The 24,398-nt window shown below is 37.9% G+C and overlaps 1 long non-coding RNA gene across 2 annotated transcripts in view; it reads right to left on the reverse strand.

Annotated features, from left to right (window-relative positions):
• Positions 1 to 816: 816 nt before the first annotated feature.
• The window catches only part of LOC114648128 (uncharacterized), a 37,672-nt gene continuing 14,090 nt past the window's right edge, over positions 817 to 24,398 (reverse strand). For both annotated transcript variants that reach the window (XR_003715653.2, XR_007934429.1), the window contains one exon: positions 817 to 1,124. This is a non-coding gene — a long non-coding RNA (uncharacterized LOC114648128). The remainder of the gene's footprint in view (positions 1,125 to 24,398) is intronic.

Consider the following 24,398-nt stretch of genomic DNA (forward strand, 5'->3'; position numbering starts at 1 on the left):
GCAGATGACCAATTTTGTAGCTTATTTTACATTATTCATATCAGTGGCTCTCCAGATATTTTCTTGCATTTCAGGACTTGCATTTACCAAAATCCCCATTGTGTCATCCAATAGTGTGTACCATTTGTAAGTGTATGTGAAGGCAATGGTGAATCTTTAGTGAATTTGCTTTGAATCTGTTTTATCCACTATTGTAGATTGCAGATATAGTAGCACATATTAGGAAGCAAGTTCTGCTTGTAAGTTAAGTTGATTGTCATGTAAAATTTTACAAGTTGGCAGTGGATGATCTTAAGTACCTAATAAGATTGCCAGGAAGCGTAGTGAAGTGGATAGGAAGGTTCCTATCCTACTGTTGACTTGCTGTGTGATCCTTCCTGTATAAGACAATTAGCCTGCCATCTCATATTGTAAGAATGAGTCTTTTGCAGTAGGAGGCTTTGTTGTGTCATCTCTCATATTGGGTTCTCTTCTATCTAGAGTACAGTTTGCTTTTATATTTTAATGATATGTTGTGGAACAGGTTATTAAGTTAAGAATTGGTATATGATAATGCACAGTGCATATAAAGGTGTTTTATTTTTGGTCAGCAGTCTAATTCTCCTGGTTCTGATCAAATTATATTTCCAAATATGCAATAGCTGGGTGTGCTCGCATGAATTGTCCTTTAAATAAAGTGTAGTAAATTCCCCACCTGTTAATCTGAAGAGTTTTCCCCAACCAGGGGACATAGAGTATGTAAAGAAGAAAATGCAATGACTATCCAACACTGAAGGACTTGGAGTTAGTAAAACAATTGCACACTCCAGAACAAACTAAAATAATATAGTTCAACTCTTTTCTAGATATGAGCATTCATACTGCAGTAATAAGGCCATCGAACAATTCTGAGTATCAAAATGCCCTTTTGAATGCCATTCCATCTTGTCCTTGGCTTTTTATTTGTGGAGTTCCACCTTTAGTCTTTTTCTTATAGGTGATTCGGCTGTCTCCTTAGGAAAGACAGTAGATTGTATAGTTATCACACAAGAAGGAATGATTCCCCACAACTATTCAATCTACTACCTCAGCCCCAAGGACAGCATCAAAAAAGAGGTTATGTCCTGGTAAGCAAACTCCATTTCCTGTAGGCAAACAAAAGAAAAAGTTTAGAGTGAGCATTAAACAGTACAAAAACTTAAAAGACCAAAAATAAAGATTCACCTGCCTGTGATCTTTGCCATTAGATCAGTTTCATAAAGTAACAGTATTATATGGTTCCAATGCCTTTAGGTTGTTTATTTTAATTTCTGCCGTGTCTCTTTGATTTTTTTTTGTAGATCATCTTCAGCTAATTAAAAAAATGTAGTTTGCCAAATACCTTTCTAGTATATATCTTACTGCTAAATGTTTGGAATAGAAGTATGGAAATCATTTACATAAACATTTTGGGTAACTGCCTTGATCTTTCCTGCTAAAGTCATCAGACACATAATACAATTTCTGTTGGTCACTATAATATACAGCTGATTTAATAATAAATTATTGTCAATTTTTTAATCTTTAAATCACCTGGAAGAATATTTTTTAAATTTTAGGCTCTGAGGCTAAGGATCTGCACTGGTATCCCGATGGTTGCTGGTTTGAATCCCTGTCACTGCCAAAGGAGATCCTACTCTGCTGGGCCCTTGAGCAAGGCCCTTAACCTTCAATTGCTCCAGGGGCGCTGTACAATGGCTGACCCTGCGCTCTGACCCCAAGGGATATGTGAAAACTAACAAATTCCTAATACAAAAAATTGTATAAGGCGAAATAAAGAACAAAAAAACAAAAACAAAAGAACCCCTTCTTATCAGCAATCAGGGGCCCTTTAAATTTTCATATTAATCCAAAACAGGTGATAAACATCTGATAAATCACGTCCGATGTCATATGACGGCATCCCGCCTCCAGTGAAGCATAGGGTTTTACTTTATGTGGAAAGACATCGTTGACACAGTGTATCCATTACTCATTAAAAAAATATTAAAGCTGATTGAGTTTAAAAATTTCCCTGTACTTTGCCATATTTTTTTTACATTTCGACTCTAATGCCTTTAGACCTGCAGGTCAGTGACACTCTTCCTTCTGCTACTTCATTTGATTGATGGTGCTATACTGCCACTGCTACATAAAGGTTTTCCTGTTCAAAATGAGAGAGAGTTTTGGGTCTCCAGAATTAGTCGTCACTCCCATTTGATGAGGACAGATCTGAATGCAGACATGCCAGAGCATGTAGAGCAGTATAACAAGTACTAAATGTAATTCTATAAAGATAAGCAGTTGCAGTTGTGCAGTTGGTTTTGCATTTAGTATGCTGAAAAGGGCAATTACTTTTCAGCTGAAAAAATAATACAGCATTGAAAAATCATACTAATACACCAAAAGAAAATGCTGCATGTTGTTTTGTAGCTGAATAAGCTAAAGCTACAACAGATAAAACAAATATAATGATATTGGATAATGAAAGCAGCAGCATTTCGTTCAGTGCTAGAGCACATTGAAAGCAGGCAATGTGTCTTGTGACCAAAAAAGAAATAAGCACACAAAACATAGGGGCAATATCAGGTGTAAATACACCTGCAACTACTGTGGATTGTTTAACAAAAAATTAAACAAGGTAATTAAATACAGAAAAGAACATAAAAAAAAACTGTGTTCATTTGTGAAATCTCTAAGAGTAACTCACTGGCATTCGATTTAGAAAACTGCTCTGTGCTTGCCAGGAATTAATGCCCATTTCGTCAAAATCTGGGCTGAATCCAAACAGGCAATCCCTCGGAAGCTTGCTGTTTAACAGGCAGAAATAAACAGCTGAATTTAAACATGGCCTCCTACAGCTGCCTTCCCAAAGCACTGCACACGTTAAAAAAAAACAAAAAAAAACAAAAACGCCTCTGCTGCCGAAACAAAATGGCTGCATATCAGCCATTTTAGTTGTCGTTGCCTGAGAAGACAAGTTTAGTTCTGTGGAGCATTCTGGCAGAACCTAACTTTGGGGTCATTATGACACTCTGTAAATCCATGTAGAAAACATTTGTAAATTTTACCTTGAATATTAGACAAGGCATTCTGTAGAAATGCAATTTTATAGATAAATCAAAACAGTGGAATGATATGTGGTTTTTCAGCTGTTTGTAATGTAAACTTAGGGAGTTCAAATGGATAGTTTTTAGTAAGATGGCACATTTTGGTTTAACATGGCCTTGGACCACAATGAGGCTCAGATTGTTTTGATTCACATTTACACTGAAGGTATGTGTCATCCCACTCTTCTGTTAGAAATTTTTAGAATACCCAATAAAGCACTTATTACAACAACAAGCAAATCTTTTGTAGACCAACAGAATAATAAATCCTTTTACAGCATTTAAAGATAATACATTATTTTAAAGTCTTTAATGTACCACATTTCCTACAAAATAGTATGGCAAGGTGCTTGTGTCCTACTTTAAAAGAAAGCAGAAACTATAAGTTTGCATAAGTGTTTAATGGCACTAAATCCATTTTTGTTCTGATGCTGCCGACTCTGTTGCAGTTGAGGCTATTGTTCCCAGAATTTTACTTCAGGCTTGATTAGAGCTTCATATTAGGGGCTCATCATTCTTGCTAATTTTTATGGGCTGGTGGATTGCCTTAGACCTACGGTAAATAAAGGCATGGTCCATTCTCGGCGTAACAATAGGCTACTCCGTGCTCTACTTCAATCTCCAAAGCTCCATGCTGCTGGTACTTCATCATATATGTATAAAATTGCCATGGCCAGTGCTCATTCCATTTCCAATAAGTCATTGCTTGTTGGTTTTGAAGATTTTAATTATTGTTATGTAGAAGCACTGACCCAGTTTTTTAATAACCAATTTATTAGCATAGTGAATATAATAATTCCATAGAGAGCGTGGCATAGTACTGTTTTAAATTCATCATAATAGCTGAATGAGGATAATTGTATTTTCTGGGGTATTTTCTGGGGTATATGGAGGACTACGAACATGGAGGTGCAACTCTTTCATCTTAAAAACCTATTTTCCACCTTTAGTAATACAATTAGGGCTTCTAGGAAGTTGTGTTTCAGGAATCTTATTTCATATAACAAGCACAGTTCTAAAGTTTTGTTTGCTACTATTTCTAATATCGTTCCACCAGTCCCTTTTAATATTCCTGTTATCTCATAGTGATTAAGATGACCTTTTCAGATATTTTGTTAATAAACGTAAAGATAATAGAGCTAATTTATTTCCTTCCATAGTTTTATTTGCTGACTTTCCTATCACCTATCTCACTTTTTTTCTCTAATGTCTCTTGATGATCTAATGTCTATTATTAGAAAAGTGAATTAATCAGATAATAGGTTAGGTGTTTTGCATACACTACTGTTTTTAAAAGTTCTCAGCTATTTTGGCCCTAGCCTTTTATCTGTTATAAACTGTTCCCTGCAGTCTGGCAGTGTAACTAGTTCCTGCAAGCATGCTACTGTTCACACATTGTTTAAAAAAGGCAGGCCTTGATCTCTCTTATCCCAAAACAATTATAGGACCATCTTCAACCTTTAACACTAGAATTCCTGAAGCCTACAGTTTGCTGTCCCATCCCCTGCCTTGACATAGCTCAGCTCATGGGCAATTCGCCACGCTAGTGTTTAGATCTTTCCTTTGGTCATATTCTTGAATAAAAGTGCATATGTTTATTTGATATTTGGACTTTACACATTATACATTATACACATTATAAAGTTCTCATCATTATTAGTATAACAGAGAAAAAGTTTCTGCTTTAGGTATGTGTTCAGCATTTCTTGCATTTCTCGCATTTCCTTTCATCCTACACTTACCCAGATCTTTGTAGACATTGAACACACATGAAATGCATGTATTCCAAATAATGAAGGCGGGGGATGGGACAGCAGACTGCTTGCTGCTTGTGCTGATCGACACATTTACAAAACAAAAGACGCTGATGGTTCGACTTACTGCCGGCAATGCGGACCAAGCTCTGGCACTGATCGTACAGGGACTGAACAGCCCTTATCAGGGGGGCCGGTACCCCATACTCTCGGAGTACCCCCCCACAGGATTCCCCGAGGGACACGGTCGAATGCCTTTTCTAAGTCCACAAAACACATGTAGACTGGTTGGGCAAACTCCCATGCACCCTCCAGGACCCTGCTAAGGGTATAGAGCTGGTCCACTGTTCCGCGACCAGGACGAAAACCACACTGTTCCTCCTAGGCGCAGCCAGGGTGTTGAGGGGGTCCGGTTTGGTGGGCTCAGGATTGGGTCACTGCTTTTTGCAGATGATGTTGTCCTGTTTGCTTCATCAGGCCGTGATCTTCAGCTCTCTCTGGATCGGTTCGCAGCCGAGTGTGAAGCGGCTGGGATGAGAATCAGCACCTCCAAATCCGAGACCATGGTCCTCAACCGGAAAAGGGTGGAGTGCCCTCTCAGGGTTGGTAGCGAGATCCTGCCCCAAGTGGAGGAGTTCAAGTATCTCGGGGTCTTGTTCACGAGTGAGGGAAGAATGGAGCGTGAGATCGACAGGCGGATCGGTGTGGCATCCGCAGTAATGCGGGCGTTGCATCGGTCTGTCGTGGTGAAAAAGGAGCTGAGCCGCAAGGCGAAGCTCTCAATTTACCAGTCGATCTATGTTCCTACCCTCACCTATGGTCATGAGCTATGGGTAGTGACCGAAAGAACGAGATCGCGAATACAAGCGGCTGAAATGAGTTTCCTCCGCAGGGTGTCTGGGCTTTCCCTTAAAGATAGAGTGAGAAGCTCAGTCATCCGGGAGGGGCTCAGAGTAGAGCCGCTGCTCCTCCGCATCGAGAGGAGTCAGATGAGGTGGCTCGGGCATCTGATCAGGATGCCTCCTGGACGCCTCCCTGGTGAGGTGTTCCAGGCACGTCCAACCGGGAGGAGGCCCCGGGGAAGACCCAGGACACGCTGGAGGGACTATGTCTCTCGACTGGCCTGGGAACGCCTTGGGATTCTCCCGGAAGAACTAGAAGAAGTGGCCGGGGAGAGGGAAGTCTGGGCATCTCTGCTCAAGCTGCTGCCCCCGCGACCCGACCTCGGATAAGCGGGAGACAATGGATGGATGGAAGACGCTGATGGTAGAGGTTTGAAGGGATTTAAGGTGGGCTGGGATTATGAGTTTTTTCATAGGCTTTGGGAATTCTAGTGTTCATTTATTGCTACAATTGTGGAACAAGTTGTTAAGTTGCAAGTGGATGATTTTGTTTTAAACTCTTAAGGTGCTACACCCTTATCAGTCAGGCTTCCAGAAGTGCTACTACAATGATCTACTTATGGCTGCTGATACTGGAGAGTGTTAAGTATAAATTTTGTTAGATCTCAGTGCAGCCTTTGACACTGCTGACCGCATGGGTCTCTTGAACAGATTGCATAATCTTGTGAGCATTTTGGGTACAGTCTTGGCTTGGTTCTCATCATACCTAGCTGAGAGAAGTTTTTCCATCTGTGTGGGTGAGTACACTTCTGTCTGTCTCTTGCTGTCATGTGGCGTGTTTGGTTATCTTGGGTCCCTTCTATTTGTTATATATTTTACCCTGAGCTCAGATTATTTTGTCATTTACTGGAGTCTCCTATCACTTTTATGCTGATGACATCCAGCTTTACTACTCTTTCAAGCCTCAGCAGTTACACAAGCAAGCATCCCTGGCTTTTTGCCTGCTGGAAGATAATAATTGGTTTTCTGCCAATTATTTACAGTTAAATCCAAAGATGGCTGAGGTCTTGATCTTTGCTGCTCCTGAAGTATATCTTGTCATTAGTCAAAGGCTTGTGAAGATATCTATTTCTACTCAAAGGTGTCTTCTTAACATGGGTGTCATTTTTAATTAATCTCTCATCTTTGATGCCCATGTCAGGTCTGTCAGTTGTTGTTTTTATTTCCATCTGAGAAACATTTCTGTGCTTAAAACCGTGGTCACTAAGACAGGGGTGAAAATCCTTGTCCATGCTTTTATTTCATCTTACCCAGACAATTGTAATTAATTGTTTACATGTTTGAGTAAATTTGCCTTCTACTGTCTGTAAACTATATAAAATACAGCTGCCAGCCTTTTAACTAGATCCAGTAGAAGGTCTCTTATTCCACCAATGTTATCATCCTTCCATTGGCTGCCAGTAGAATTTAGAATTGAATTTAAGATCCTGGTTCTCACGTACAGTGCATCACTATATTGGTGGTCAAACTCATAAAATCGGAAAAGATTGGCTACTGTCTGTACCACAGACTAGACTGAAGCTACGTGGTGATGGTGCTTTTTAAACTATTGCTCTAAGGTTATGGAATAATCTCTGCCTTGTGCTGTGGCATCCATTGAGACATTCAAAGGTCAGTTCCTGAGTAAAAGACAATGTCTGGTATTCGTGAAAGGTTTGGATAATATCTAAATTTCATTAAAGTATTTAGATTCTAGATAGTACTTTGGGTCATTGGTTAAAGCTGCTCCCTCACAGTTCTGGCAGACTGTTGGAATCCTGGCTTTGTCCCTGTGCAATCTGCATACACCTAAACATTGTAAGTACTGGTTGATTGGTGACTTTAGCTTTGAACTTTATGAGTTTGTCAATATGTCTCTAAGAGTTCCCTGCAATGGGCTGGTACTTGCCACCTTCTTGGAGCTGATTGGGTAGTGTCTGTGTTCCCCATAACTCTAATTTAGAATAAGTGGGTTCAGAAAATTAATTTATGGATAAAAGACCTTTATACATCATCATTAGAAATGGTATTTTTGGAAGGCGTTGGAAGTGTTGAAAATGCCAAAATTAGATGCATCAGTTTTGTGTAAAATGAATTTGTAAAATAATATAAATGATTATAAAATGGTCAAGAAACAGACAGTAACAATATAAAGAAGCACAAGATTTGTGGATGCAATATACAGACAAATATCAGAATGGCAATAGTTGTGAGTTTCATTTCAGGATGAACAAGAAACAGCTCTATTGAAGTAGTACTTCTTCCCACAATGCCTCCACCATACAATGACTTAATGCTTATAAAAAAGAGGACAGTAAGGTGCTGTATTTTGACATTAGTGACATAGCATTAAGAAAGAGGACAAACATTTATGTCCAACAATAATTTTCAATTAGATAGATAGATAGATAGATAGATAGATAGATAGATAGATAGATAGATAGATAGATAGATAGATAGATAGATAGATAGATAGATAGAAATTAGGTATGTTGAACAGGAGTCCGCTTTACTGTGGCTTCCCTTTGAACAGTAGCACCTGCACTTTTATGCAGTTTATCTTATAAAACCATTAAGCTCCACTTGTTTCAGTTCTTGGTCTGTGAAAGTATTTTTTATCAACACTCCTCCACATAATGTGAATTGACACTGTTTTTGAATGTTTTCTTATGAGTTGGGTGCCTAAAAAGAAAAAGTTTAATTCCTAATTAGTCTGAACTGTGCTGCTGTTGTGGCACAATTACAAAGTTTCTACCTTTGTTTTGACATGTATCTCATTGCTGTGACTAGTATATTTGATCAAATCTAACAAACTCCAATATGATTTGATACCATCCGAACTACAACAAAGTCTAGGAGTACAAATGATAGTTTGTGTCACACAAGTGTTGTTATGAAATACTAAATATAATAGGCTAATTTGGTCCTGTTGTTTACATGTAAATATTTGCTAACTGAGTAAGCATATGCACTATCATGAATGGTTTAGTCTATCTAGAATTAAGTCTTTATGCTTTGAAGATGTTTGCTGAACTTTCTGATTTACTATGTTCTCAGCAGCAGTGGCAGTTACTCATGAGACTTGTGCACAGTTGAGAAAAGATTTGGGGAAATGATTTGTCTTAAATGACTGACAAATTATTTTGTATTCATTCACTGATCATTGTTCATTTGAATTTCTAGGTTTGTCTTGTGCTTCCTCTGTTTAGTGTGAACCAGTTTCAGACACTTTCTAATGTGCTTTTTGTGTTACCTTCATTGCATATTTCCTAAATATTATTTTTATAAGCTACAGCTTCCTCTTCAGAAATGAATTCATTGTCTGTCTTAAACCTAAATCTATCCTAACCCACTTCAGCTTTTATTTATTACTTTGAACAAAGTTTTCAAAAATTATTTACCTTTATTGGCAGCGATAGAATACTGTATGTGCTTAAAACCACAATTTACTCAAAGATGTCTGTTGTCGATTGAAATCTCCTGTATAAGATCAAAGGTCACACTGTTTTTCTCACAACATTTCAGCAACAAATTCACTGTTGTTTTGTGATCAAACATTACTATTATTGCTAACTTAAGAGAAGGAACACTAGTGACTGTTCAGACTTGCTCAAGGCTCTATTGTGTACTTTTATAAACAGGAGAAAGTGACACAAGAGGAGCAATGGCATAGGACTCTGGAATGATAAATATTGGTGCAAGTCTAGGATGGGATTAACACTTTTTGCATAAATTTGCATGATAAGCAATTCCAAAAAAAAAAAAACACAGACACGTTCATTAATATCTAGGCTTTTTCTTTAGTCCAATTAACATAGACATTATTTAAAATATTTTGGCAAGCAATTAGGTTAAATTAGAGCAGGCTTATGTTTGCTGAGCTGGAATAAATGAGGATGAGCTGAAGGGTGTAATTAAGATTTAATAGTATTGATATTTTGTGACATAGGCTACATTGGGATTATTATGATAAAGAAAATATATTCTGCTTTTTGTAGATTAAAAAACTGTCTTTAACAGTAATGTTGTAATAAAGGTTTGTATACAAAAACAAATTGAAGAATAATTTCTTATACAAGTTAGTGAAAGTGAAATTTATTGTTTCATTCTTATTTAAATTAAAGATGGTTGGCACAGTACAGGTGTAAGACATATAAAGGATTTGTGAGGGAGAAATCCACAGTTGCTGATGGAAACTACTATTTTATGTATGCCAATGTGAAGTATGCCTCTGAAATAAATTACCTAAGGGTGCCAAAGCCAGAGGGAGACATTCCTCTGAGCTTGAAGGTGGCAGCAGAGATATCCGGCCTAGGATGCCAAAGAGTGAAAGCAGCAGTCAGACCACAAGCTGCCTTTGAGGCCTGGCTAATTAAAAGCAAAGGATTGCTCAGGTTTCTGTAACCCTGGCATTTCACTTAATTTTGTTATATAGAAAATAGAAATAATCTATTCAGCCATAAATGAGTAATGAAACACCCAAATAGCATATTTTCTTTTGTTTAATAAAATATTGTTAAACCTACTTAATCCAGTTTAGGATCTTGATGAGTAAGGAACCTATCCTTGCAGCAGTGGGCACAAGGCTGAAACCTTTCCGTCATAGTCTTTTTTTAATATTTTCAAGAAAAAATATATAATCTTTGGAGAAATCAAGAAGCAAATTAATAACAATGTCACCTGACAAATTGCAACTCTAAAAACAGCTATATTGCAAATATGGCTTTAGATCAGTGGTCCCCAACCTTCTTGACAGCAAGGACCACTTTATTAGATGCAAATTTTTCCACAGACTGGTCGGTGGGGGTGGGGGTGGGGGTGGGGGGGATTGGCAGTTTTATACACAATTTGCATAACATTTCTATTATTATTAAGTTGTTAAGCAGTTCGCATACATTTGCAACCCGAGATTTTTCTTTTTTTTTTTTGCATATAACAAAGACATATGCTTTGCATTTGTCATTCCAACAGATTGCACATCACAAACATTAACATTGCTATCTTTCTTTCGTGTCTGCTGTTTCTATAGGAGGGTGACAATGAGTTAAATTCCAATGGATGTTTTTCAAATGTTGACAAGCAATAAGCAAAAGGTATCACTGAAAACCACAGAAAACAAAAACAGCAAAAAAAAAAAAAAAAACAGTACAAGGAAAGTTCGAAGAAAGAGATTTTTTTTTTTTTACAATGTTTCTGTTTGGGGATCGTTGTACAAATGTGCACAACTGAGCTGTGACCACAGATCTAACTGCTCTGTGGATGATTCGTTCAAGCATTTCAAGGTCACTTCATTGTAATGAAAGCATCTGCTGAATGCACTTCGTAGTAACGCGATTTCTATAGACTCGTGTCATATGGGGAAACTGTCGGGACCATAAAAATAACTTTGTTGTAATACTCTCTCACCTCGGTCTCTCTCCTCTCTCTGCGCTGCTGCAAAGCCCCGCCCGCCAAACGTTCTGAAAAGTCTGAGTGAGTCTCTGTTGCCGGCTGTTCTCTCGTGACCCGGCTGTCAGACGGCTGTGGCCCAGTAGTGGGCCACGGACCGGGGGTTGGGGACCCCTGCTTTAGATGAAGAGACTGAACGTGAGAGGTAATAGTTTCTTTAGTATTTGGAAAACTGTATAGAGGTATGGTGTAGCACCAGGGATAATTTATTGTCAATTTCATGTACTACGTTGTATTCTCACTTTATTTACCTTTCCTGTCTGATTTGGTTTTGTATAATAAAAGCATTTCTAACATAGTGACATTTATTCTAGACTGAAGATGTACCTAGGAATGCTGTCCTGGCATATAAAAAAGAAAGTAAACCCTCCTTAAATTCTGTGGTTTTCCATATCATGACTTATCTAATTTTATGATTTGGCAAGGAGCTAGATGATGGTTAGTTAAGTCTTACCTCAGCTGACAAACAACACATACAATATTTCCATTATTGTCAGTATTCAACAAAATAAGCCAACATGCTTATATATATTTAGAACTGGAATACCTGTTCTAAATGTTTTATATTTTGCTCTTTTGTAGATTTCAAAAGTTACATGGCTGTGGAGTATTTACCATAATCAAAACACTCTTGTATTACTGGAGATAATAACATTTTATTGGTATATATTTTCATTTGTTATTCTCCAATTCTTTGATTTTATTTCATGTTTGATGTTTTCTATTTAAGCTAAATAAAACACCCTTGGCAAATTGAAATCTGCTTCTACATGAGATTCAGTTATAAGGTGTTATAAGTTCATGTATATGCTCTACTAGCTGTGTGAAATTTTCTAGGACAATGGGCCTCAGTTGTAGTGCCATTGGTTAAGTGGATAAATCAGAAATACCTGGAAACATTAGAACAATCTAGACAAGAACAGGTCATTCAGCCCAACAAAGTTCACCAGTCCTATCCACTTAATTCTTCTTTAAAAACATCAATTCTAGTTTTTAAAGTCCATAAAAAATGAAATGTCAAACACACTACTTGGTAGTTTATTCCATTTGTCTCTAGTTCTCTGTATAAAGAAAAACTTCCTAGTATTTTTGGAAAATTTACTCTTAAGAGGTTTCCAACTGTGTCCCTGTGTTCTTGATGAACTAATTTAAAAATAACAGTCTCCGTCCACTACACTAAATCCCTCCATAATTTTAAACACTTCAATCATGTCTACACTTTGACTCCTTTTGCTTAAACTGAAAAGGCTCAGCTCTTTTAATCTTTCCTCATAATTCATCCCCTGTAGCCCTGGAATCATCCTAGTCGCTCTTCTTTAGACTTTTTCCAGCACTACTATGTCCTTTTTGTAGCCTGGAGATCAAAACTGCACATGGTAATCAAGATGAGGCCTCACCAGTGCATTATAAAGGTTGGGCATAGCCTCCTTGCACTTGTACTCTACATATCAGGCCACTATATAACCTAACATTTTGTTAGCTTTCCTAAAGGCTTCTGAACACTGTCTTGAAGTTGACAGTGTTGAGGCCACTACAACTCCTAAATCCTTCTCATAAGGTATACTTTGATTTTCAGACTTCCCATTGCATATTCAAAACTATGTTACTGTAACTGTAGCTAATGTGACTAAGTACTTTTCTGTATACAATATTTGTATTTTGCAAAACAGGGTCTATTATTATTAGCTCACCTGAGCTGCTTACTGTTGGTTGTGCTGGTGTGAAAGAGATTGTAGCAGAACTCTGTATTAAAGTACTATTCTCTAATGTTACAAAGGTGATTTAAAATTGATTCATTCAAAGCTATAAACTGCTAAAAGTCTTAACTTTCCATTAGCATCAACCCATAAAATTTGTACTACCTCAATATACAATGAATTTGAACAAAAGTTACTAATTACTGTTACTCACTCAAACTTTCTCCTCTTTATTTCTTATCACATTCTGAAAAACAACATCACCAACAACTGTAAAAAATCTTGCTTCATTCCATTCAATCTTGGCTTGGCTCCACAGTATGTATTTTCTTTTCTTTTTTTATTCGTCTTTGTTTTTTTTTGTTTTAACTTCAAAAAGTGCTTAACGCTGATCATTATGATGATACGCAAAAACACAAGGCTGTGCACTGATTAAAATGAAATGTTGTGTAATTAATTTATCTCAGATTTATTGTCACATGTGTCCCATCCCCTGTCCACTGAAGTGATTAAAAACGCTTTGGGATATTTTTCTCTGTTTCTAACTGTGCTTGTTTCACCAAGGGGACTCTCCTCCCCCACTATTCAGATTCTGTCTGTGATTTGTCAAGAAACTTTAAAAGGTAAAAATGGGTCCCAAGTACATAAAGGTTGGGAAACACTGCTCCAAGATAAACACTGTAACTCAGTGAGACAATAAAATAGTTATCCAAAGGTGGTTAAAGGTAAAAAATGGCAGCAGTTGCTACCTTTGATTACATGATGGTTTTATCTATGCTGTTATTTAAACTTTGTGATTAAATTGTCTGGAGCTGCATACTTGCTGATGGGAATTGTAGTCCCCAGTTCAGCATTTGCAGAAGGTTGCAGATAAAATGAAGGGGGGGGGGGGGGTGATATGTACTAACTGGATCAGTTACGCAAAATTAACTATGCTCATAGCCACAGCACCTGGCAAGCACTTGTTAAATGTGTTTTTTTTAAGCTTCACCAAAATTTGCTCCTCTCACTTCGCTTCAACAAATGCCATTCATCTGCATAAATGGGTATGCCCCATTTCTCTGTGCAGTCGTTCTCAGCGCTATGACAGAACGGGAGATGCAGTGCGTTAGAATGTCCCAATGTTACTAGATTATTACTAGAGCATTATTAATGACGTGTATCAAACAGTAAAAAATATATGTTGGCTAAGTTTTGTTTTTCTAAAACATCACCATTTCATTCAAATCTGTCAAGGCATTTTTGAAATTTTACGGTATTTATACATCATAAATAGAAAATGCAAGTGCCCTTGGGATTGCCTTTTTGAATTGATTATCCTTCTCTCCACCTTATTTGTTGGTCAATGGTATTATCTTAATTTCAAAAAGGAAGTCCCATGGGGCTTGCTTTTCCTGTTTATGATGTGTGCCGATTTTTCCTGTAGTATCTGTATAACAGAATTATAGCAAAAATGTATGCATTTTGCAGGCTTTGATCATGTGACTAGATAACTAACATAGGATTTTGTTACACGAGTAATGTTGAGTTTTTGTTTTTTCCCCCTTCAATGTTTTTCATATTGGTTACTGTTGTTTAGCATTGGTCACCATTGGCTTGTATCATGTTGTAAGCTTTTTTTTTAATCACTGTTCAGCATGAAAACATAAGATTAAATTAAATTAATTAGATTCATTTTTTTGCTGCCATTGCTACAGAGTACATGGGGTAAATAACATAAAAATACCATTTTTGGGTAGAGTATTCATTTAACCATGCATTCAAAAGTGTGTCCTCTGGGCATCTGACATCCCGCTCAATATTGTTTTCTGCCCTGAGTTTGTTTCAACTAGAAACTGTCAAGTGTCAGAGCATAGGGTCTGAATACTTGTGTCAATATGATACTCATTTTTTTTATTTTTAATAAATTTGCAAAAACGTCTACAATTTTGTTTTCACTCTGTCATTTTTGGGTATTGACTGTTGCTTGATGTAGAGGAAATAATTTTAGCACAAAGCTGCAAAAAATGTGAAAAAAGTAAAGGGGTCTGAATACTTTCCTAAATCAGCTATATCTATGTATATGTGTTTATTCATTTGAAAGCTCATTGATGCTGAAATATTTGCTAATATTCCATTATTTATCTGAAGAAATCATAATGTAAAGTCATCTTGTGAAATTGTTATGCCTTCAGGAAACATTGGCTATATGAATAAACATGATTAATAATAATTATAATAATAATAATACATTTTATTTATACAAGGTACCTTTCAGAGAACTCAAGGACACCAAACATACAATAAATAAATAAATAAATCAGCAGGTTGGATAATGGATGGATGGATAAATAAATAAAAGACACAATTATAAACAACTTAAAACATCAGAAAATCTAAAAATGAAAACCAAACAAAACCACTGTAATCATAAAGAAAAAGAAAAAGCCATTTTAAACAGGTGCATTTTAAGTTTACATTTGAAGAATGAATATGATTTGATGTTTCAGAGCTCAGTAGGTAATGAATTCCAGAGTTTGGGAGCAGAACGGCTGAATGCTCCGCTCCCCATGGTGGTTAGACGGGCGAGAGGGACGGTCAGATGGATGGAGGAAGAGGATCTAAGGTTATGGGAGGGAATGGCAACATGAAGAAGGTTAGACAGATATGGAGGGGCGAGGTTATGAATGGCCTTAAATGTTAATAGCAGAATCTTAAAATCAGTTCGAAACTTAATCGGGAGCCAATGAAGCTGCTGCAAGACCGGAGTAATATGGTGAATAGATGAGGTTTGAGTAATGATGCGTGCTGCAGAATTCTGGACTAACTGAAGCTTATGAAGAGATTTATTAGGGGGACCAAAGACGAGTGAACTGCAGTAGTCTAGCCGAGAAGTAACAAGACTATGAACAAGAATGGCAGTGGTATGAGGAGTGAGGGAGGGGCGAATGCGATTAATATTACGTAGGTGGAAGTAAGCAGACTGGGTGATGTTATTAATGTGAGATTGGAAAGATAGAGTACTGTCGAGGATGACACCCAGACTCTTGACCTGAGGTGATGGGGAAACAACAGAGTTATCAATAATAAGAGAAAGATTATTGGTTTTGGATAATGATGATTTTGAACCAATGAGGAGAACCTCAGTTTTGTCACAGTTTAATTTAAGAAAATTCGAAGAAAACCAGGATTTAATTTCAGCAATGCAGTCAATAAGCGAAGGTGGTAGAAAAGAGGAGGTGGGTTTACTAGCAAGGTAGAGCTGGGTGTCATCAGCATAACAGTGAAAATTAATGTTATATTTACGAAAAATATTGCCAAGGGGAAGAAGGTAAATAATAAAAAGAAGAGGCCCCAGGACAGAGCCCTAGGGCACACCAGAAGTAACAGCGGTGGGTTGGGATGTGAAGGTTTTAAGCTATATGAACTGAGTGCAGCCTGAGAGGTAGGATCTAAACCAATCAAGTGGAGTGTGAGTAATGCCAATCAAAGATAATCTATTAAGGAGAGTGATATGACAAATAGTATCAAAGGCCGCACTTAGATCAAGGAGGATGAGAATAGTAATTAGACCGGAGTCAGCAGCCATAAGGAGGTCATTGGTAATTTTAATAAGTGCGTTTCTGTACTATGAAGAGGGCGAAAACTGAGAAAGACTGGAACGAAAGACTGGGCAAAAGACTGGAACTTTTCATATAGATTATTATGAGATAAGTGGGTGTGAAGTTGGATAGCTATTTTTTCAAGAATTTAGGAGATAAAGGGGAAGTTAGAAATAGGGTGAAAATGATTGAAATTACTAGGATCAGCACCAGGTTTTTTCAGTATTGGGGTTATAGCAGCAGTTTTAAAAGATAAGGGAATAATACCAGTAGTAAGAGAAGAGTGAATGATGGCAGAAATGAGAGGGACTAAAGAGGGGAGGCAGGCTTTAACCAGAACTGATTAATGACCTCACTGTATGGTGTTGTTGATTACTCCGTCCACTCAGGAAACCAAAAGGTTTATTATGCCTAGGTTAGTGAGAACAAAGTGATGAACCTGTCATTGAACCCGTAAAAGTTCCAATATAAAATAATGATAGGTTATTAAACTTAAGCATCATGCTTTCATTTAGATTACTGCTCACAGCTCTTCTTTCATCTACAAAAACATTTTTCTGCAATAACATAGTTTTGACAGTTGATTAAGAATGTTTTAACAAGCATGGCTTTATGGAAATAACAACAGTACTTCATTTGCAACACAGAATTTTAATTTTAGTATAACATTAGCAAAATACCCGCGCTTCGCAGCGGAGAAGTAGTGTGTTAAAGAGGTTATGTAAACATACATATACATATATACATATCTACATATACACATATCTACATATACATATATATGCATATATATATACATACAGGTGCTGGTCATAAAATTAGAATATGACAAAGTTGATTTATTTCAGTAATTCCGTTCAAAAAGTGAAACTTGTATATTAGATTCATTCATTACACACAGACTGATGTATTTCAAATGTTTATTTCTTTTAACTTTGATGATTATAACTGACAACTAATGAAAGTCCCAAATTCAGTATCTCGGAAAATTAGAATATTGTGAAAAGGTTCAATATTGAAGGCACCTGGTGCCACACTCTAATCAGCTAATTAACTCAAAACACCTGCAAAAGCCTTTAAATTGTCTCTCAGTCTAGTTCTGTAGGCTACACAATCATGGGGAAGACTGCTGACTTGACAGTTGTCCAAAAGACGACCACTGACACCTTGCACAAGGAGTGCAAGACAAAAAAGGTCATTGCTAAAGAGGCTGGCTGTTCACAGAGGTCTGTGTCCAAGCACATTAATAGAGAGGCGAAGGGAAGGACAAGATGTGGTAGAAAAAAGTGTACAAGCAATAGGGATAACCGCACCCTGGAGAGGATTGTGAAACAAAACCCATTCAAAAATGTGGGGGAGATTCACAAAGAGTGGACTGCATCTGGAGTCAGTGCTTCAAGAACCACCACGCACAGACGTATGCGAGACATGGGTTTCAGCTGTCGCATTCCTTGTGTCAAGCCACTCTTGAACAAGAGACAGCGTCAGAAGCGTCTCGCCTTTGGACTGCTGCTGAGTGGTCCAAAGTTATGTTCTCTGATGAAAGTAAATTTTGCATTTCGTTTGGAAATCAAGGTCCCAGAGTCTGGAGGAAGAGAGGAGAGGCACAGAATCCACATTGCGTGAGGTCCAGTGTAAAATTTCCACAGTCAGTGATGGTTTGGGGTGCCATGTCATCTGCTGGTTTTGGTCCATTGTGTTTTCTGAGGTCCAAGGTCAACGCAGCCGTCTACCAGGAAGTTTTAGAGCACTTCATGCTTCCTGCTGCTGACGAACTTTATGGAGATGCAGATTTAATTTTCCAACAGGACCTGGCCCTGCACACAGTGCCAAAGCTACCAGTACCTGGTTTAAGGACCATGGTATCCCTGTTCTTAATTGGCTAGCAAATACGCCAGACCCAACAATTCAGAAGAGCTGAAGGCCACTATCAGAGCAACATGGGCTCCCATAACACCTGAGCAGTGCCACAGACTGATCGACTCCATGCCACGCCGCATTGCTGCAGTAATCCAGGCCAAAGGAGCCCCAACTAAATATTGAGTGCTGTACATGCTCATAATTTTCATGTTCATACCTTTCAGTTGGCCAACATTTCTAAAAATCCTTTTTTTGCATTGGTCTTAATTGATATTCTAATTTTCCGAGATACTGAATTTGGGACTTTCATTAGTTGTCAGTTATAATCATCAACATTAAAAGAAATAAACATTTGAAATACATCGGTCTGTGTGTAATGAATGAATCTAATATACAAGTTTCACTTTTTGAATGGAATTACTGAAATAAATCAACTTTGTCATGATATTCTAATTTTATGACCAGCACCTGTATATATATATATATATATACATATACACATCCACATATATATACATAAATATATATATATATATATACACACATATCAATATATATATACACATACATATACACACGCATATACTTATACACATAAATACATACACATACATATATATACACACACATATATATACACACATACATACATACATACATACATACATACACAGATATATATATATATATATACACATACAGACACATATATATACATATACATATTTACATATCTACATATATATACATATCTACATATATACACATATATACAGTGATCCCTCGCTATATCGCGCTTCGCCTTTCGCGGCTTCACTCCATCGCGGATTTTATATGTAAGCATATTTAAATATATATCGCGGATTTTTCGCTGCTTCGCGGGTTTCTGCGGACAATGAGTCTTTTAATTTCTGGTACATGCTTCCTCAGTTGGTTTGCCCAGTTGATTTCATACAAGGGACGCTATTAGCAGATGGCTGAGAAGCTACCCAACTTACTTTCTCTCTCTCTCTCTCTTGCGCTGACGTAGGGGGGTGTGAGCAGGGGGGCTGTTCGCACACCTAGACGATAGGGCGTTGATACCTTCTGTGTGCAGCTGCTTCCTGAAGGACATGCTGCACAGTGCTTCGCATACTTAAAAGCTCGAAGGGCACGTATTGATTTTTGCTTGAAAAACAAACTCTCTCTCTCTCTCTCTTTGTCTGCTCCTGACGGAGGGGGTGTGAGCTGCCGCCTTCAACAGCTTTGTGCCGCGGTGCTTCGCATACTTAAAAGGCAAACAGCCCTATTGATTTATTTGCTTTTGTCTCTGTCTATCTCTGTGACATGATCTGCTCCTGACAAGCACTCCTTTGAAGAGGAAGATATGTTTGCATTCTTTTAATTGTGAGACGGAACTGTGATCTCTGTCTTGTCATGGAGCACAGTTTAAACTTTTGAAAAAGAGACAAATGTTTGTTTGCAGTGTTTGAATAACGTTCCTGTCTCTCTACAACCTCCTGTGTTTCTGCGCAAATCTGTGACCCAAGCATGACAATATAAAAATAACCATATAAACATATGGTTTCTACTTCGCGGATTTTCTTATTTCGCGGGTGGCTCTGGAACGCAACCCCCGCGATGGAGGAGGGATTACTGTATACATATCTACATATATATACATATCTACATATATATATATATATATATATATATATATATATATATATATATATATATATATATATATATATATAATATATATATATATATATATAAATAGACATACATATATACATACATACTTTCACATATATATAATAGCCAAATCCCCGCGCTTTGCAGCGGCGAAGTACTGCTTTTAAATTTTTATTAAGAAGAAAAGAAAACCTTTTTAAATTGAGGGAAAATATACCAATAATAATTTGTTAAGGATCTGTTTTTTTTTGTGAAGCTGCCTTTACACAGCCTCTCCGCTGTTTTATAAACAATCGCCATATAAGGCCATCCTATCTCCTTGCTTAGCGGTTCTGTATGAATGTATGTTATTGTTCATTTATTACGATTGTTATAGTTATTGTGTAGCTATTTGAGACTCACTTTTCTGTTCAGGTAACCATTTCCTTTATGTAGTCCGCGGATTCTCCGCTATTTTTTGTTTGTTTATTACGATTATAGTTATTTATTGATTCCCTTCTTTAGCTGACTGCCTGCTCATATAAGGCGCTCTGCTGTTTTTTTGTGAAGCAGACTTTACACAGCTTCTCCGCTGTTTTATAAACGAACGCCATATAAGGTCATCCTTTTTCCTTGCTTTGCCAAGGAAGCAGCCTTTTTATTTAATCCACGGGTTCTCCGCTGTTTTATTGTTCGTTTATCACGATTGTTATAGTTCTGTTTGTATACCACGTTGCTAGTTCAGCACTCCGGTTGTAATATGACCAAGCCATGCAAGCTTACTGTTGAGAATGCAACGTATAGTTGTACAGGAGAAAACAATCTTGCCTCAAATCAATGGCAACCTTTTGTAGGTCTATGAACTATTTAGTTTTAGCTAAGACCCGCACTTAAAAGTTTCTCGCTACAGCAATTTTAACTCCGTTACAAAGTGATCCAAAGTCTCGTTTATACCTCGTGTCTTCTCATTAAACTTGTATGTCGCGACTATGGTATTGCAAACAGCAGCGGGAGCGTTTCAATAAACTTAATTTAAACTTATGGTTTACACCGTGCTTTGTTTCCGCAGTAGCTGCACTTATGAATATGCTTGTATGCGTCACTCGCTCGCTTCTTATTGTTTCGCTGCCTTCTGAATTGTGTAATGAATGTTTTCTTCAGCACTCTGTGGGGCTCTTGTCCACGGCTTTATTTAATGTTAGCTAAGACCCGGCACTTTAAAGTTTCTTGCTACAGCAATTTTTAACTCCGTTACAAAGTGATCCAAAGTCTTGTTTATACCTCGTGTCTTCTCATTAAACTTGTATGTCGCAATATGGTATTGCAAACGGCAGCGGGAGCGTTTCTATAAATTTAATTTAAACTTACGGTTTACACCGTGCTTTGTTTCCGCAGTAGCTGCACTTATGAATATGCTTGTATGCGTTACTCGCTCGCTTCTTATTGTTTCGCTGCCTTCTCAATTGTGTAATGAATGTTTTCTTCAGCGCTCTTTGGGGCTCTTCCATGTTTTGAACGTACTGCGTTCACAGTCAGTTCACGTGATTACGTGGGAGGCGTGATGACGCCATACGCAACTCCGCCTCCCACGGCCATTGAGCTGCACTCTATTACAGTATATGGACAAAAAAGAGGTTCCAGTTATGACCATTACGCGTAGAATTTCGAAATGAAACCTGCCTAACTTTTGTAAGTAAGCTGTAAGGAATGAGCCTGCCAAATTTCAGCCTTCCACCTACACGGGAAGTTGGAGAATTAGTGATGAGTGAGTCGGTCAGTGAGTGAGTGAGTGAGTGAGTCAGTGAGGGCTTTGCCTTTTATTAGTATAGATTGACGGCTTTGGCAAATTAAAAAAATGCTTCCTATAGCTGAATGTCATAAGTAATTTGTTCAAGGTTTTCTTTGTTGTTTGTTTTCCTCCATCATTTTGTTGTAAGAAACATAATCACGATCACAGAATAGTTTGGGGAAATACCCTGGATGAGTGTGATGGCCAGAACTTACATAATTGATAGCAAGTAATCATTTTGTACTTGTCTGAATTCAGATGAAAATATCCTGGCTCAGAGTGCTACAGCTCTTCTCAACAGTAGATCCTCTACCACCCTTGTTCCAGATATTGTTTTCATACAATATGATAGACTAAAGTAACTTCAGTTGCCACCTTAAACTACTCGTCTGCAAATCAGTTCATGAAGTACAACAATAAAACTCAAGTTTTCCCCGATTCAAAACAATGTCTCAATAAGATTTTATTTATTAGCTTCTAATGTCATGTGTGGGGAACAGTCCAGACACAGACAGGTAGACATGTTTAAAGCACCACGACACGTTTGTTTACAATTATATACAAATGAAACACACACACAACCCAGTGCCGCAGCACCAATCACCCCAAAGTCCAGGCCTCATAATGCCTCTTCTCTCTTTCTCTGGTCCGCCTCCACTCCTCTCCTCTGAGCTTCGTCCTCTTCCACCCGACTCCAGCCATCGAATGGAGGGAGGCGGCCCCTTTTATACACACCCGGATGTGCTCCAGGTACCTCCCGATTAGCCTTCGCTGGCATTCCCCAGTGTGGCGGAAGTACCGGCTGTGCACCTGGAAGCACTCCGGGTGTCCCTGGTCTTCTTCCCACCAGCACTTCTGGGTGTGGCGGAAGTGCCGAGGGCCAGGGCTCCATAGGCATTGGGGTGCCCCCAGGAGGTGACCACAGGCCCCTATAGGGTTGTGCTTCAAAGCTCTGTTCCCGTGGTCCCCAAAGCCACCAGGGCGGTCGCCTCCACATGGTCTGGGGGAGGCATAAGCCCTCCTCCGGTCCTCCTGGGCGTCCCGGCTGGGTACCACCCCCAGCCTCCTGTGACACTTGATGCTGTGACAATCAAAATAACACTACCTACATTATCAGTATTACTATATTTAAATGCAGATTGTTGTAGCTAAACATCTGTGCTTTGTTGCACCTTTCTTATTTTGTTATGAACATGGTGCAAGTAAATGCTTTAGGGCCAGTTTACAAAATTCAAAAAATACTGGAAACCAAAGAAATGGACTGCAACATTCCTAAAGGTATGAATAACAATGTAACTGTTAATTTAAATAAGCAATAAGGTTTATGAATCATATGTAATGTTATTTCTTTAATACCATTGTTTAAAGACATTGATTTTGTCAGAAATGAAGTGTGAGTAATTATTTTGATTGTTCTAGTAGCTTTAAGTTGAGTTTATACAGAGCCTTCACAAAATATTCAGCTTCCCTTGGATTGTTTAATTTTGTTATCTTCTAAACTCAGTTTCCTGTCACTTATTTAAGCAGATTACTTTATAATGTTGTCCAGTTCTAGACCATGAATGGAGTCCTTCCCTTGGCACTTTAATTGGTTATTATGATTTTAGGAGAAATACACCTCTTTTTATAGCATAAAATACTACAGTTGTCAGAATAGCCACCTTAGCCTGAGGACCAAGTCCGAATACAGAATATTTCTACATTCAGAAAGGTTTGTGAAATCAATTATAATGTAAAGCAGCTCATAGTAGAGCGGACGTTTATCCCACGGTACCCAGATAGTGCAAGAAGACCAAAAATCACATGACAGAAGAGTTTAATTCTAGACATGAGTGCAACTGGCCAGCAATGTTTGCAGTACTTCAAAGGTTTAGCCTCTTTCGTCTGTGATATACTAGTCTGTCTGGAGGACTGGATAGCTGGAAGCCATGTAAGAGAATTCTGGAATTTGTTAAAAGGCATGTGGCCATTTCTAAGACAATATGGTAAAAGAATTTTCTGATATGATAGAAAAGAAATGCAACACTATTACCCAAATGCAAAGAGTATGTCTGGAGCATACTGTACAACAGCTCATCTCAAGAGTTATATCATCCCTTTCATAAAGATTGAAGTTGGCAGTGTCATGTTAAGGGCAACCCTTTCAGCAGCAGCCATTGTGTCACCATCATGATAGACAAAACAATGAATGGAGCCAAGTATTGAAAAAAATCTTCTGAGGGACAGCCTTATTTAGTACACAAGTAAATGGGGCAGTAATTCATCTTTCCACAGGAAAAACACACAATACCTACAGCTGAAATAACCCTCCTAGGGTTGGAACATGATTGGTGGTGCTGTAAATTGTAAATCATTTTGTGGTACCAAAAGGTATATTATGCTCAAGAAAGTGAGACAAAATAAAGACCTTATATAAAACATTAATTTAATATAATATTATTAATAATGGCACATACAGTATAATCTAAAGCCAAGTTTTGAGTCCATTGAATTTATAAGGAAAGACATAGAGAATGTAGTTCATTATGCTGTCCATTAGGCCTGACAGAGCTTGACTAAGTCTGTCAAAAACAGTGGGTTGGGTCGAGTTGTACAAGCTAATGTGAACATATCCAAGAAAGCTTA

The sequence above is a fragment of the Erpetoichthys calabaricus genome, chromosome 3, assembly GCF_900747795.2.
Source record: "Erpetoichthys calabaricus chromosome 3, fErpCal1.3, whole genome shotgun sequence".
Lineage (NCBI taxonomy): Eukaryota > Metazoa > Chordata > Cladistia > Polypteriformes > Polypteridae > Erpetoichthys > Erpetoichthys calabaricus.